Source organism: Pygocentrus nattereri, chromosome 1 (genome assembly GCF_015220715.1).
Source record: "Pygocentrus nattereri isolate fPygNat1 chromosome 1, fPygNat1.pri, whole genome shotgun sequence".
Lineage (NCBI taxonomy): Eukaryota > Metazoa > Chordata > Actinopteri > Characiformes > Serrasalmidae > Pygocentrus > Pygocentrus nattereri.
In genome coordinates this window covers 44098991-44113942 of record NC_051211.1, presented here as the reverse complement: position 1 = coordinate 44113942, position 14952 = coordinate 44098991, and the positions used below count along the sequence as shown (strand labels likewise).

The following is a 14952-nucleotide window of genomic DNA, read 5'->3' as shown; positions in this document are numbered from 1 at the left end:
CTGGCTTGTCCACGTGATCTTTAACTGCAGACGAGCAACAATGTTCTTTTTGGAGAGCAGTGGCTTTCTCCTTGCAACCATGCCATGCACACCATTGTTGTTCAGTGTTCTTCTGATGGTGGACTCATGAACATGAACATTAACATTAGTCAATGTGAGAGAGGCCTTCAGTTGCTTAGAAGTTACCCTGGGGTCTTTTGTGACCTTGCCGACTATTACATGCCTTGCTCTTGGAGTGATCATTGTTGGTCGACCACTCCTAGGGAGGGAACCAATGGTCTTGAATTTCCTGCATTTGTACACCATCTGTCTGACTGTGGATTGGTAGAGTCCACTCTTTGGAGATGGTTTTGTAACCTTTTCTAGCCTGATGAGCATCAACAACTCCTCAGAAATCTCCTTTGTTCAGGCCATAAAACAATTCCATAAACATGTGTTGTGAAGAGCAGACTTTGATAGATCCCTGTTCTTCAAATAAAACCAGGTGCCCACTCACACCTGATTGTCATCCCATTGACTGAAAACACCTGACTCTAATCTCACCTTCAAATTAACTGCTAATCCTACAGGTTCACATACTTTTGCCACTCACAAATATATAATATTGGATCATTTTCCTCAATAAACAAATGACCAAGTATAATATTTTTGCATCATTTGTTTAACTGGGTTCTCTTTATCTACTTTTAGGACTTGTGTGAAAATCTGATTGTTTTAGGCCATATTTTAGAAATATACAAAATTCTAAAGGGTTCACAAACTTTCAAGCACCACTGTACACTTTCACATATAGGATCAATGTCAGTGCTGTGTGTTCACAATCCACTACTTTTAACTGCAGGCTATGGGATTTTTTTTCTACTAATGTTTTGTTTCCTTCTCATTTACGGTATTTGGCTGACGCTCTTATCCAGAGCGACTTACAATTTGATCATTTTACACAAGTAGGCCAAGGTGGTGTTAGGAGTCTTGCCCAAGGACCCTTATTGGTATAGTGTAGGGTGCTTGCCCTGGTGGGGGATTGAACCCCAGTCTACAGCGTAGAAGGCAGAGGTGTTAACCACTACACTAACCAACCACAGGCCAATTTGGACAAATGGGAAGGTCTTTGGTTCCTGTCACTTTCGAATACATTACCACAGTAAACAGTTCATCATCAAGTGTAACCAACTGTAACTGTTAGGGTGTGAAAAAGAGTCTTGGCACACCCCATATCTAAAATGAGAGCGAGACAGAGACAGAGACAGAGAGACAGAGAGACAGAGAGAGAGAGAGAGAGAGAGGACTGAAGTAAAAACATCAGAAGTGCACCCCATCACCAAGAAGACCCCTTTAAGAACAGAATAACAAAAGAGGTACAACACATTAACGACAATCTTTATGGAAGAAAGAGAAACTGATTAAATTCAATGCTGGATAATGGCAAATGAAGAACTGCCCATTTGTATCTTCTGCTCATGTTTGTTATGAAGGTACCATAAAAATTTTGTTTTGTCCAGTCCATTTGATTGGCAAGTTCTGTTTATTTACATAGCAGTGTTGAAAACACATTCCAAACAAGCTGCTAAAATTATTGAATGGAATTCATACAACGATGTTTGTTCAAAGTCCTTATTAAAAAAATCTGTCCACTTTGTAGCCATCTTGGCAAAGCCCCTGGCAGTTATTTCTAGCCATACAAGACCAGGCTCCTCTCTCTTTCAATGAGGAGAAAACTATATATCTGAAACTGAAGGCCAAATTATTGTTTTTAAAACATATTTGAAATCACTGTTCAAATCTAACCAAAATCTCTTAGTTTATAGCATTTGGCTCATATAAAGCACAAAAAATTGTGCTTTTCAGCTTGTTCTTTCAACTGCGCATGTGTATATCTCCAAAAAAGGGGGTTCTTTTCCCACTTGTGGCTTTACTAGCAAGCTGACTGGCGCATGAAACTAAGGGCAGGACTTTGTTTGTAAACAGATGTCACGTCAAGTTTTCCCATTCACAGTTCAACCAGTGACTTGTCACCATCTTTATAACATGTCTGGTTTGGTTTAGTAAGAAAAAAGGACTTCCCTCCTGTGTTTACTTTGGCCATTGCAGCATAGGACAAATGTGAAACTCTGGTACAGTCACTTCCGTTTCCATGCACTCAAACAGCACCATTTCCTCATGATGACTGCAGTCACTTCACTTACTAAACAATTCTTTCAATGGCCTTACTGAAAAGGAAGAAAAATCATTTTTCAGTAAACAGTGAAAACAAACACTGAGTAGTGTGATGTTTTTTCTTCCTCGTACCTGGAACAGTTGTCAGACTGTACCTTACATTAGAAATGCAGTCACTATGACTCAGCCTTGCCAAATCATTTACAAATGGGCTGCCTAACATGACAGGTCACTTTGCCAAATACCATCAGGCAGAGGCCTCCAAAGAGACCATGTGTACTTTGTGCTAGCCCTGACATTTGGATCACATCTTTGTTACTGTCCTTCTACAATTTATCTGTACCTTTTAAGCTTTGACATGTGCGTGTTGGGCCAGCGCGTCCAGTGCTTCTACAGAGGGAGCACCACGAGTGTGAATCGGGGCGGGGAGGCGGGACAGAGAGAAGGCATCTAAAAATATCCTGCAAAAAGCAGACCGGCTGTCGAAGGAGATGCCAGCCCCTTTCGTTCTCTCTTTAAAAGGGAACCAGGGATAGAAACGCTGGGAAAGGGGGTTAACGACCCCTCCCCACAATCAGCTGCTCTACATGTAGGGTCATCAGTATTTCCTTGGACCAACGAAGTTACAAGCAGCCAAGAAGGCCCTCTAAGCCTGCTGAAATGCACCATCTCCTGAGAGTGCCTGGATAGAATTAGTAACGGGGGTCTAGGGCTGTTGTTTGTTCCCCCTCACTGCAAGATTTGTTCAGTAATGCATTCTCACTGAGAAAGGGGCCTCTCTTCCATTGTGTATGAGGAACAGACCTGCTCCAGATAAACGTAGCCTGCCAGTGCTACATCCAGTACAGTTTGGTGATTTCTCTGCTCTAGTAAGTAGTACTATTTGTCTTTTTGCTTCTGGTGTGTTTGAGCAGGGAAATCACCAAATAGTGCTGGACTATGACCCTCCAGGATCAGTGTTCAACACCCTGGGCGTAAAGCAAAGCAGCAAACAGCCAAAACAATAACACATGAATGCTCAGTCAAACCAAACATGAACAAAATCTGGCTGATGAAAATGTTGATACGGTAAAAAAGGAATCTGCTTCCAGCAATGGTTAATTTAGCTTGAGACCAAGTAAATATCTTGATGAACCTTAACCATGATAATATGTAAATCTTTCAGGCATGAAGAAATCAAAAAGGCTGTGGTCTTTTCTTTCCAGGGAGTGGGAAGATCTGCTCCTCAGCCAACACACTTTTGCTTGTCACTCACAGTTTAGCTATCTCAAAACTTACAAAGTAACATAACACCAGGGTCAAACGATTTCTGCTCCGAAAATCTGGTATGATTACCGCATTAGATTATGATTAAATTATAGCATGACAGAAATAGTATTATGAATGCAGAACAAGATGCAGTGGCGCTGGAAACTCTAGCAGCTTGCATAGTCACATGACACAGCTGTAATAGATGTGAGGTCAGTAATGCAGCTCAAAAACAGAGCAATAATGTTCAGAGAGTAAACTCTGACCTTGGCCATATGTTAAAGCAGGCTAAGTAAATAAGTGCAGGCTGTTTCAGTGAACTACTGTAGGATTACACTAACAATACTAACAGAAAAGGGAATCCTGTTTTTAGATTAAAGCCCCTCATTGAACTCACTCATGTTTTGCAGGTTTCAAATTCTCCAAAAGGTGGAGCCATTAGCAGCCAAATAATGTCAATCTTCCTAAGAGCAGTACTTCGCAGAAGGGGCACTGTGGGTCCTTGTTTAGCCTTGTGATGCATGAAAATGTGCTTGCTAATGTTCTGATGTAAGCAGTCATTAGCATTTCGTTATTTCTATAACAGTGAATAGTGAAATTGTATTTCTTATTTATGTTTACATAGTAAAATAAAAGGGAAAGGGAATAAAAGGGAAAAAAACCCTGAAAACTTTACTGCAACATCAAAGAAGAGATGGTTTCCAGCAGAAACTAGACATGGCAAGATCCTAAAATTTTATTAAAACCAAAGTAAAAGGGGGAAAAAAAAAAAAACAAAAAAAAAAAACACACACCCTCAACTAACCCAGCTGCATTTAACTGCGTCAAAACTGTTTGAAACTTCACTGCTACGTGCTTATTAAATGTCAGTTATCAAAGCTAGCATACAAGCAGATAAATTATCATGCTAAATCCAAACCCGCTTCTTTAAATGTCTTCTCTTTCCTCATTTGTCTTAATTATCAATTAAAACGTCCTCGCCAGGTGCTGACCACCTATAAAAAGGGATCACTTCTGGAGGTATTCTGTTCACAATACATGGTGCATTAGGGGCTCACAACATAATAAGCAAGTGATTATTTGTAAGTGTATCAGCAAGACAGGATATTAAGGTGTGATGTGAATAAGAACTTATGGCCAAACAAGGCACACCAGGTAAACTAAGCTGCTTTCACAGTATCTTTGACATTGAATGTAAAGCACTGTTTTTTTTTTCCCAGTTCCCATTACCCAGAATAAAGATGCCACTTAAAAGATACTACTTTTAAATGTTTCTCTGCTGTAGTGATTGTTTTCAATTTTTCACTGTAAAATATCATTTGTCAGTTTAGCCTAAAATATTTAATGTGGTTAAGTGGTTTAATTCAACTTAAAACATATTACCAAAAACAACCAGAGTGGCAAAACGTGTCAAGACGGATGAGCCGAGCTGAGCTTTTCTCAGTGAACGGCATGTAGAAAAAAATATCAGATTTTTCATTAACACAATCTATGTCTCTGTCAGAATTTAAGAGGTCATCTGCACAACCCCAGTCTGACTCCAGACCAGTAAACTATTGACAGACGCACACGAAAATGTATACGAAAATGTAACACACATATATATTACACACACATAGAAATGATATATATAGATCACATGAACATCTACCCTTCACCACTCACCTCCTTGCTAATGACAAAAATGGACCAGATGTGTCAAAGACGTATGACAATATGTATGAAAAGAATCAGGCACGGTGGACAGCAGAGATACATAAACTACAAAGCTGACCTGAGATGTGTTGATAAGCTTAATATGTTTGCATATTACTCTGCAATTAAAAAGCTGTTGCCACATATTTTTTTCCTTTTAAGCTCATTTTTTATCTGGAGCCCTGTGATCAATAAATCCAAGTCATAATGGACCAACTAATCAATTATATAAATAGGCATTAGCTGCAGCCATAATGCAGACACATACAACATTCACTATAACCTGTTAAGTAGTAAATGATGACTAATTTGAATGGGTTAAACTAGTGTCACTATATCACTACAGCAACAAAACCCAGGCTGGTGCAAACACTTTTAACCCAGACTTACAGGATTAATGACAATTTGAACTAAAGAACCTGATTTGCTCCATGGAAATCACAGGGCCAAAGGGCAAATTAAATGTCATTGTGCTGTTTAAAAAAATTACTTTAAGAATTGTAATTGAGTAGCGAGTAGATTGAGTGAGTAGATTAAAAGAAAACCAGAAAAGGAAAATATTTTGTGATTGATGATAACTAATTTGACTAAGCTGACTCACGCACCTGTAACCCTTCTGTATCGATTTGTGACCACTTACTGTGAGTATTGACACTTCTTTACAAGAGATTCTGGTTCAGCTGTAGTGCCAGGATTATCAACTTGCCATACACATAACATTGGTGACTGTAAGAGTGATTGCATATATTAGAAGTCATAAGAATATGAAATTAGACCATTTTGTTTTGATTTACTATGCAGTTGATCAACAAGAATTTCTGTTATGTTACTATGGCAACAATGATATGCTGTTACATTCAGAAACGATATTTACTAAACAAAAATATATAAATGGAAAGACTAATGGAAAAAAAAGGAAGAAAATATTAATGGAAAAAAAAAGAAAGTGCTGGGGTCATAAATGCTAGGCTACAAGTCTCAGTTCCTGTTTAACAAAGTGTTAAACCACAGTAAAACAGTTTGTTTACCAAGAAGATGCAGACTACTCTAATTATCTAACTGCAATCTATTCACTCTCTAATATTAATACACAGAACAAATTATAGGAGCTATTTGCAAAGTGTAATCAACAAATATCCACAAACTCACAATTTTTATAGTAATTTTCACCTTTTTCTACCTATTTCACCTACCATAGACATAAACATCACTGACAGTGATCAGTATAGCGATGCCATCTCAGATATATTTTGACCCCAAGAGTTCCTTCCATTAAAGATAATATACATTTCACTAAATTACTAATCATTTTGAATGACTATTAAATACAATAAAGGCGTTCATTTACATTACAACTAGTTACTTCTGCTACACACTTACACTGCAGAGTTTTAAACACTCATATTGTTACCGTAGTTAATTTGACTAATTCCAGCATAATCTCTGAAGTGATTAAAATGAGTCACAGTCTACAAAATACAACAGCAATAGTGGAGGCTACAAGCTAATGTTGTCGACATGTATCCAAAGAGGTTTTAGCACAGCAGGAGTCAAAGGCCTATTGTCATCTCAGCATGCTCATTGACTATTCATTCATCAGACAAATCATTTAAATTCTAAGCAAAATTTTAACATCCAGTTGAGCCTAGACACACAGTGAAAAGACCATTACAAATAGCAGCAATTATATCAACATTTACACTAGAGTCTATATTAAAACGTGATTAGCAGTGATGTATGTATTAACCTGCCCACAGTCTGGAAGAGCAGTCGATTAAAAACTGTGACCTAGCAGATCCAATTTTTTGTAATGTGTAATGGGGAAACAATTCACATCTGCTATTACAAATGTCCTGATACAATAATACACTTTGTTGTATAAGCCTTCTTTTTTAATGACCATTTTAAGTACTGCTAATATCCTCTATATGCTCAGAAAAACTTATTGTACAACTAAATGACAATTCATCATGACAACAATAAACACAATTATTTTGCTCACATTTATTTGCAATGTGTTTTATTAAAATCAATTCTGATATATGAATGTGACTGATGAATCTGATGACTTGGCTATCTTATACTTTAAAACGCTGCAATAAAATTGCTTTAAGTTCTACTTAAGTGATGATCATTTTTGGTGTCTTGAATTCATAACATTTCTCGAAAGTATATGCAATAGTACACTCCTTTCTCTCAAGCTCTGAACACAACATTTCCTCTAACGTCAGGTTTAAACTAAAAGTGACTCGTTGCATGTTTCACATGCTCATGTTTTGATGCAAGGCAGCAAGCTTAAATGCAGTCAAAACTCTGACGCTGTACATTTTACACATTTTCACTTCCACTTAAAAACAGTTCCACAGTGCAGACATTCACATTTTGTTAAGTTCAGAAATCTCACCTCACTGTCAGTCAATAACAGTTTATGTTACCTCTATGACAGTATTTTAAATAGACAGAGGGGGAAAAAGCACACGATACTTCGTCATTAAAACATGCCTGAAACTGCTGGGTTGGATTGAAACACCTTACCTGCCACATCCACTGCTTAACACTCATGTGAGTTAATGTTTGTTTTGCAGGTGGGCATGGCAAGTCAGCTGGTTGTAATACAAATGCTTAATTTTAATCCTACTTTTCTCATACATTCTACTATACTTGCCTATTTCTATTTACACTGTGCAGGGGTCAGTAAGAAATAATCTTTAATCCAAAGTGTATCAAGTATCAGTGAAAGCATTCAGGCACTTTCCCACAGATACAGTTTCCCATAAGCCTATGCACTGTGTAAGCCAAGAGAATGCACATTCTTTTTCCGTCTTGAAAGTCTCATGAAAGAATGTGTTTCACAACAGAAAAATGGTGTTAATTGTACATATGTTTAAGATTAACAGAGACATGAGGCTATAAACAGGTCAGCAACAACTATGTTTCCGAATATGAAACGGCTGTTTGCCATTAACTGTTGGCTAAGGGTCACTGCTGCATCTTTATCAAAACATTCAGGAAAAGATCTTCACAAACACCCTAGTCATAAACCATGTCTGTGATTTGGGGAGAGAACAGTGCTGAAATCTGCTTGTATTAGTAGGGATGCACCAATATGGAAATTCTGGGCCAATGCAGATGCATATATGGGTTAGCACTATAGAGAAACCTAATATTTATTTTACAGAGTGGTTCTAAATGCAATAAAATGGTAAAAATGCATTTAAGCATAGTAAGCCAACACACAAATACATAATTAAACACTGATGTGAAAAATCAGTCAAATCTAAACATCTGTCCAATGCTATGCCAATATTTTTTCAGCATATATCTGCTCAGACATATGATTCCGATATCACTGTGCATCCAAACACAGCATCACATGACATTTTAGACATGGAAACTTTCTTGTCAATTCATTGGTGAACTGAGGTTTAACAAAGATTTTTAAGCTGCTAAAAACTGCTTTATACACCTTTGTCACTTACAAAAAAATCAGCAAAGACGCCAACTACACCAGACGTCTTCAATCTCGTATAAGACTGTATTTAGAATAGTTTAGGTTTTTTTTTTTTCTTCTTCAAAGCACAGTAAAGTTGTTTTCTTTCTTACTGTAATTCTCTCCAAGACTACATTTTAGTCTGTGTAGTGTTACAGTTCATTTCCAGAGGCAGTTAATCAGATGCAAACCAGTCTCCCTCCAAAATAAAAAGTCTTACGAAGTTTATCTCTGTGAGCGGAAAGACAGTGGAGGGAGCAAACTACAGAACTGAGATTTGGCATTAGCTTTGCATGTTAATGGAAGGCCCGCAACCATGTCCAATAAATGCAAACTCAAAAATCACTGTAGAGCTTCGCTGTCAAACAATTGCAACCTTGACACAGGAAAAAGCTGATTTGCAAGTTAATATCCCAAAGTTTTCATTCATTTAGACTGACAAAGGGTTGGTACGTGTGTGCACACAAACATTTACTGTTATCTACCCAACTTCTCATTTTTCTGCCTGCGAATACTAAGAGGAAGTGCCACATGTGACATGATTAACACAAGAGTTTGACAGTTAGAGCTGCATACTTTATGTCCATGGTCTGGCCTGATGGCTATTACGCTCTGTAGTACTGTGACAATCTGGTAGCAGTAGCTGCCAGGGAAATGACAACAGTGGAAACCTCTTGAATCTGTACCTGCAATGGTTTATAAAACAAGAAGATCCAAGATCTTACGGATTGAAGTAAAAACCTTGTCATTGTTTAGGACAACGACGCCTTTAACGATGATATAGCTTTATCAAAAGTGCCATCAGGATAAATAAGCTGACAGACACTGTTTTGGTGGCTAAACAAAACATACTATACTGCAGTGAAAGGCAATCACGAGAGCTCTCCCATCACTGCAATAAACAAGAGACCATGGCTAAACAATTCTCCAGCAGATCTGGCCATGTTATCACTGGAATTTAGAAAATGAAATGGTCCCTATCGCTTCCTAAGTAATACATCAGTAAACCATCAATTAAAGCAATTAGCATCCTTGCCTTGAAAACACAAGAAAATGGTTTCAGAGAGATTCTTAGTCCAATCTCTCTGATTCATCTATAATGAAACTGCACATGTTGACTTCCAGAAATAGCAATGTAATAAATAGTAACTGAGCTGACTAACACAAATGTTCTATTACAGCATAGAGCCTGAACTGAAGGAAAAGTCACACAATATTTTTTAAGGAATCCAATCAATAAGAGAAGGCAGAAAATTTCCTGTGTAGGTGTGCAAGCTTATAATCCCTGATCAGAAGCTCTGAGTAAACATTATACAAACTGTGCTAACCAGCTTCAGGTGGGCCTACTCAAACAAATGCAAGCAACTCTGTTACACTCTGCAAGCTTGTTCTTATGTAACTGGCCTCCTATGGCTTTCCGCCAGACATTTCTATGCAACTAGACACTTCAGCTTGTGCCCCCTGGGAACAGTGTTAGGTATCAGCAGTGACTCTCGACAAAAAAGTGACTTACAACATTGTGTCTGCCACAGACAACATCTGCCAGTGCATACTTCTCCACATGGGGCCAAGAAGATTCCTCAACATTAATCTTTTATTCATTAATATCTCATCTTGGTCATTTCTCCCAACTTCACATCTCCTCATACAAAGGACAAAAGGCAAATAGGCTCTTTCTTTTTTGAAATAATTCAAAATATCAATAGTTTCAAGTATATAAGGGACTATTTCCCCTAACTGACTAAAATGTATGAACATTTTAAGTAGAAGTGGGGAACTTAAAGTGACTTTTTTTTCCACTTATTCAATTTCTGTGTAAATCATTAAGTTTGAAAACATTCAATGCCTCTGAATCCATGACAGAAAGATACATGCTGGGTATTGTACTGCAAGATAGAACAAAACTTATTTATGCAGATTTTCCACTATTTTACCTTTATCAACATCACAAATACTCAAAAGACACATGTAGGTTTATTAGTGGGTTTGGATTGTAAATAAAATACTATGTTATATTTGCATTTGAGACATTGTGACCCCTGGTTTCAATTACCGCTGCTGTAAAGAAATCTGAGCCAGTTAGTTTCTCTACAATTAACAATTTCATATAAAATCATGCTAAATAACAACGTATCAACGCATCTCCAATTGAATTACGCAGAATTTTTTTCAATTTGAAAAACTGAAAATTGAGCTTTACTTAAAATATGTTAAGTTAAATAAGGTCAGCTACAAATTACTAGACTACTGCACTTTCTGCAATGCCAGCTAATTTTAATAGGGATATATGTAAAACATATAGTACTATGATGTACTGTTAAAATGTGCATGGGCCTGCAATTACAACAAATAAAAGAATTAATTAATTCTATCTATTGATAGAATTGTTAGGTCAAGATCAGAGGCCAAAGTGCTGAGTAACCAAGTGTCAGCTGTGCTTTATTAGTATGACCGTGATGTTTACTCTCAGTGATTTATTATATTTATAATGTCATTGTGGCACTTCTGTCTCTGTATGTGTGTTTTAAGAGTAAAAAATGTTTAAAGAGTAAAAAATGCCCCCCACAAATGCACCCACATTATGCTGTTGTGATTTATTATATTTATAATGTCATTTACATATATTTATTATGTTTACAATGCATTATTGATTTGGGGCACTTCTGTCTCCGTATATGTGTTTTAAAAGAACAAACACTGTTGAACATAGCGGCATTTTTGTCCTTTGCCCTCCCGACACTGCACCCACATTATGCTGTTGGCAAAAGATAAAAGGCTTTATGCCTACAGTACCGGGCTGGAAAATGCCTAGAAAACACTTAACAAGGTTTAACCACAATAAAAGCCACAGCTAACACCTAAAATGCATAAGGATGATTAAATGCTTATCGTAAGCAGACAGACAGGCTTGCTTTTCAATTGCTAAATAAAGGTGGGAGCAAAGTAGTAGCCAAAGTAGCTGTGTAATTGGTCTATTGAATGATGCTGATGCAACCGTTCCTTGCAACTGAATCTGATCAGGCATACATGTTTATTATTATTTTTATCTTACACAGACTGGTTTCAGAACACTGCTCTCTATGGGATCAAACATGCTGACAAAGACAAAGCTGTCTACTGTCCATACGTTGGACACTGCTATGCTATATTCACACATTGAAGTACTGTGTGCACAAAGAAGCCTACAGGCTTGCAGAGAACACTGTTACACAGTACTACAGTATGCTTCTAACACAGCCCTGCTCCTAGAGAGGAAAATGTTCTCCGCTATATGAGTCTTGCAAACAGTTCCCTAATCTTTGCTGAGCTGCAATGTTCCTATAGGCCTAGATGCTATGATTGACCAATGAAAAAACCCCAAGGCCTGCTTTCAAGAGTATGACACAGGTGGAAAGAATGTACGCACAAGACTTCAAATAATGATTTACCTCATCTTTGTTGTGATATTGTAACATGCAGGAAAAAACAGAGAAAAACCTGGCACTTCAAGTGAACCGAATGAGTCTAAATGCAAAGCAATAAATGCATATATACAAGTCAAAAGTCACAGGACACAATTTTATTTTATTTTTTATGCTGTTATGCTTTAAGCTTTTAAGCATAACAAAACAAAAGCATTCTTCTGAGTCTAAAGGTTATGTTTACATGAAGGTGGTGCTTATTGAAATAAAGCATAAAAACAGGCATAAAATGTGCACTGCTAACAAGCAGCAAGGGTGGAATTAACATGTGATTGCACACTTACTAAAATCCAGTAATAATACATTAACACTTCATATGAGGCAGCCCCTTTAGAATTAGTGTCCATGATTTTATAGACTGCCTATTAAATGTAGTTATAATTTCGCAGTTTATATTTAGAAGGCCAATATTTAAAAAAAATAACTGTCGTTGCTCCTTATACTAGCAGTTTGACAGAGGCTATATATATATAAGACGTCAGCTTGAAGGAAGCCAAATTATGACTTAATGTCATGTTGGAACAAGCCAAATTATCTAAAATAATAAACGTTAGTCAGACTGTCATGAAAGAACGTAAATATTTCGTGTGATAAACGCTACGGTAACAACTAACATTAATGCTACGCTTGGGTAACGTTAGACGCTGCAAAGCAAATAAACTGTCACCCTAATATTAATACATTTGCTACCCGGACCACACGGAGACACGTTTATTAGGGTCATACTGCAAAATATCTGTCAACTTTCTGATTTGATTTTTTGAGAAATCACATTAACCTATAGTACTGTTAGCGACTTGGTTAGATAGCTAACGCTACCTAGCTAAACAAGCGATGGGCGGGGATAGCTAACTTAACCTAGCTAGCAAGCTAACCTAGCTTTTATGGGGAACTGAAGAAGTTACCGGGAGAACCGAACATGCACGAAAAACAGTGATACGGTCAACACAAATAACCCCTCGTATCTTAAACACGCCCAGGGCTGATTTCTGTTCTGTCCTCTACCACAAGGCGTTCAACAGCCGGTCAAGTGTAGCGACGAGCTTGCGAGCTAACTGACAAGCTGAATTAGCGGGCTAGCGAAACAGCTACATCAAGTGTCTGAAATCAACACATACACATATCTGGTGTTTATATATAGTGTTGGTAGAGAGCAGCACAAAATCGCACAAAAGAGTAAAAAACTGGCAAAAATGTATGGAGGCAAGCTCTAAGTGCCAGATGCTAACGTAGCTAACCAACACAGTCAGTCTGCCTGAGCTCATCATTATTTCAGTAGTGAGGCCTGAAGTAGCCCGGTACAGTCTGACATTCTACCAAGCCGACTTCAAGACTTTGAAAAACAGACAGAAATACATTTTCTCGACCAACCATAACACAGATATGCAAGCACGACTAAGCGCAGTGCTTGTTCGGTTTGGTTTAAACACAAACTGCCACACAAAAGTGCACAGCAAACTTTTTTGTCATCCCTTTGGGTTGACTAGCTAACGCTAGCTGAGCTGCACGGTTTAAGTTACTGCTTTCTGGCTAGCCCGGGTTAGCTAGCTTTGGGGATACTCACCCTGTCTAAATCTGTTCTTCTCAGGATTTATGCACAGCAGTTGGGGCGTGGATATAAGAAAGATTTCTGCACGCCGAAGTGTTAGGAAACTGGGAGCTTGATTTTTAGGGGAATATTTCTCCGTTCTAAACTGAAACTGCCGAGCCTTTATGGTAGCCTCTATGACCATGTACAGCGGCTGCACCGTCTAACCACCATCTTACATGAAGGGGGGGGGGCAGGAGTGAGGGAGGGTAGGGGACCAGTTAAAACTCACGGCGCATGCGTCGTCACCCGCTCTATGGGTAATGCAGTACCAATAACGAACCTGATCTCTAATGTTAGCTAGATGTTAGCATATGACTGACTGAAACAGAGCTTTTTGTTTTTGTTTTGAATGCAAATGTTCTTGAAAATATATTATGAAGTTGATATAATTCAACAAAAATATAATATTGACTTAATTGTCAATTAAGAAAATGTCAAACCAAGTCTCGTTTATATTCTTCCTCTGCAGGTTTGCACACAAAATGCCCTTATACACTTAAACCCAAGCTCAGAGACACCGGTGGGAGAAAAGCCTCAGATTCTTTCCACCCCTGTGCCTTACAGAACTTAGTCTGTCTGGGATTCTTCTCCAAACAAAGAACATTTTGTTGAATATAGCATAAGGTAGCCTAAAAAAACAACCATTAGCGGTGTACTTTGTGTACTTCTGGTGCCGGTCCCAAGCCTGGATAAATGGTGAGGGTTGCATCAGGAAGGGCATCCAGCGTAAAACTTGTGCCAAAATGATCATGCGGATCACAGATATGATTGCCATGCCGGATCGGTCGAGGCCCGGGTTAACATCGACCGCCTCCGGTGCTGTTCACCAGCAGGGTGCCGGTGGAAATTGGACTACTGTAGGTCGAAGATCATCAAAGAGGAGAGGAGGAAGGCGGGTTAGAAGGCAGCGAGAGAGAAGGAAAGGCAGGAGTGTGGAGGTTAGAGTAGGGACTCTGAACATAGGGACAATGACTGGTAAAGGCAAAGAGCTTGCAGACATGATGGAGAGAAGGAAGGTAGATATTCTGTGTGTCCAGGAGACCAGATGGAAAGGAAGCAAGGCCAGGAACATTGGAGGTGGATTCAAACTGTTCTATCATGGTGTAGAGAGGAAGAGAAATGGAGTAGGGATAATCCTAAAGGAACAGCTTGTGAAAAGTGTTCTGGATGTAAAGAGAGTGTCAGACAGGATCATGAGCCTGAAGTCGGAGGTTGATGGTGTAATTTTGAATGTGGTCAGTTCATATGCACCACAGGTTTGGTTGTCAGTTAAAGGAGAAAGAGAAATTTTGGAGTAAGATGGATGAAGTGGT

General features: G+C 38.3%; 1 protein-coding gene across 1 annotated transcript in view; it reads right to left on the bottom strand.

The window, feature by feature from the left end:
* cnot4b (CCR4-NOT transcription complex, subunit 4b) overlaps window positions 1-13816 on the bottom strand; it is a 33947-nt gene extending 20131 nt beyond the window's left edge. Inside the window, exon 1 of the mRNA XM_017695842.2 lies at window positions 13613-13816. The gene's annotated coding sequence lies outside the window, so the exon portion shown is untranslated. The remainder of the gene's footprint in view (window positions 1-13612) is intronic.
* Between the last annotated feature and the right edge of the window lie 1136 nt (window positions 13817-14952).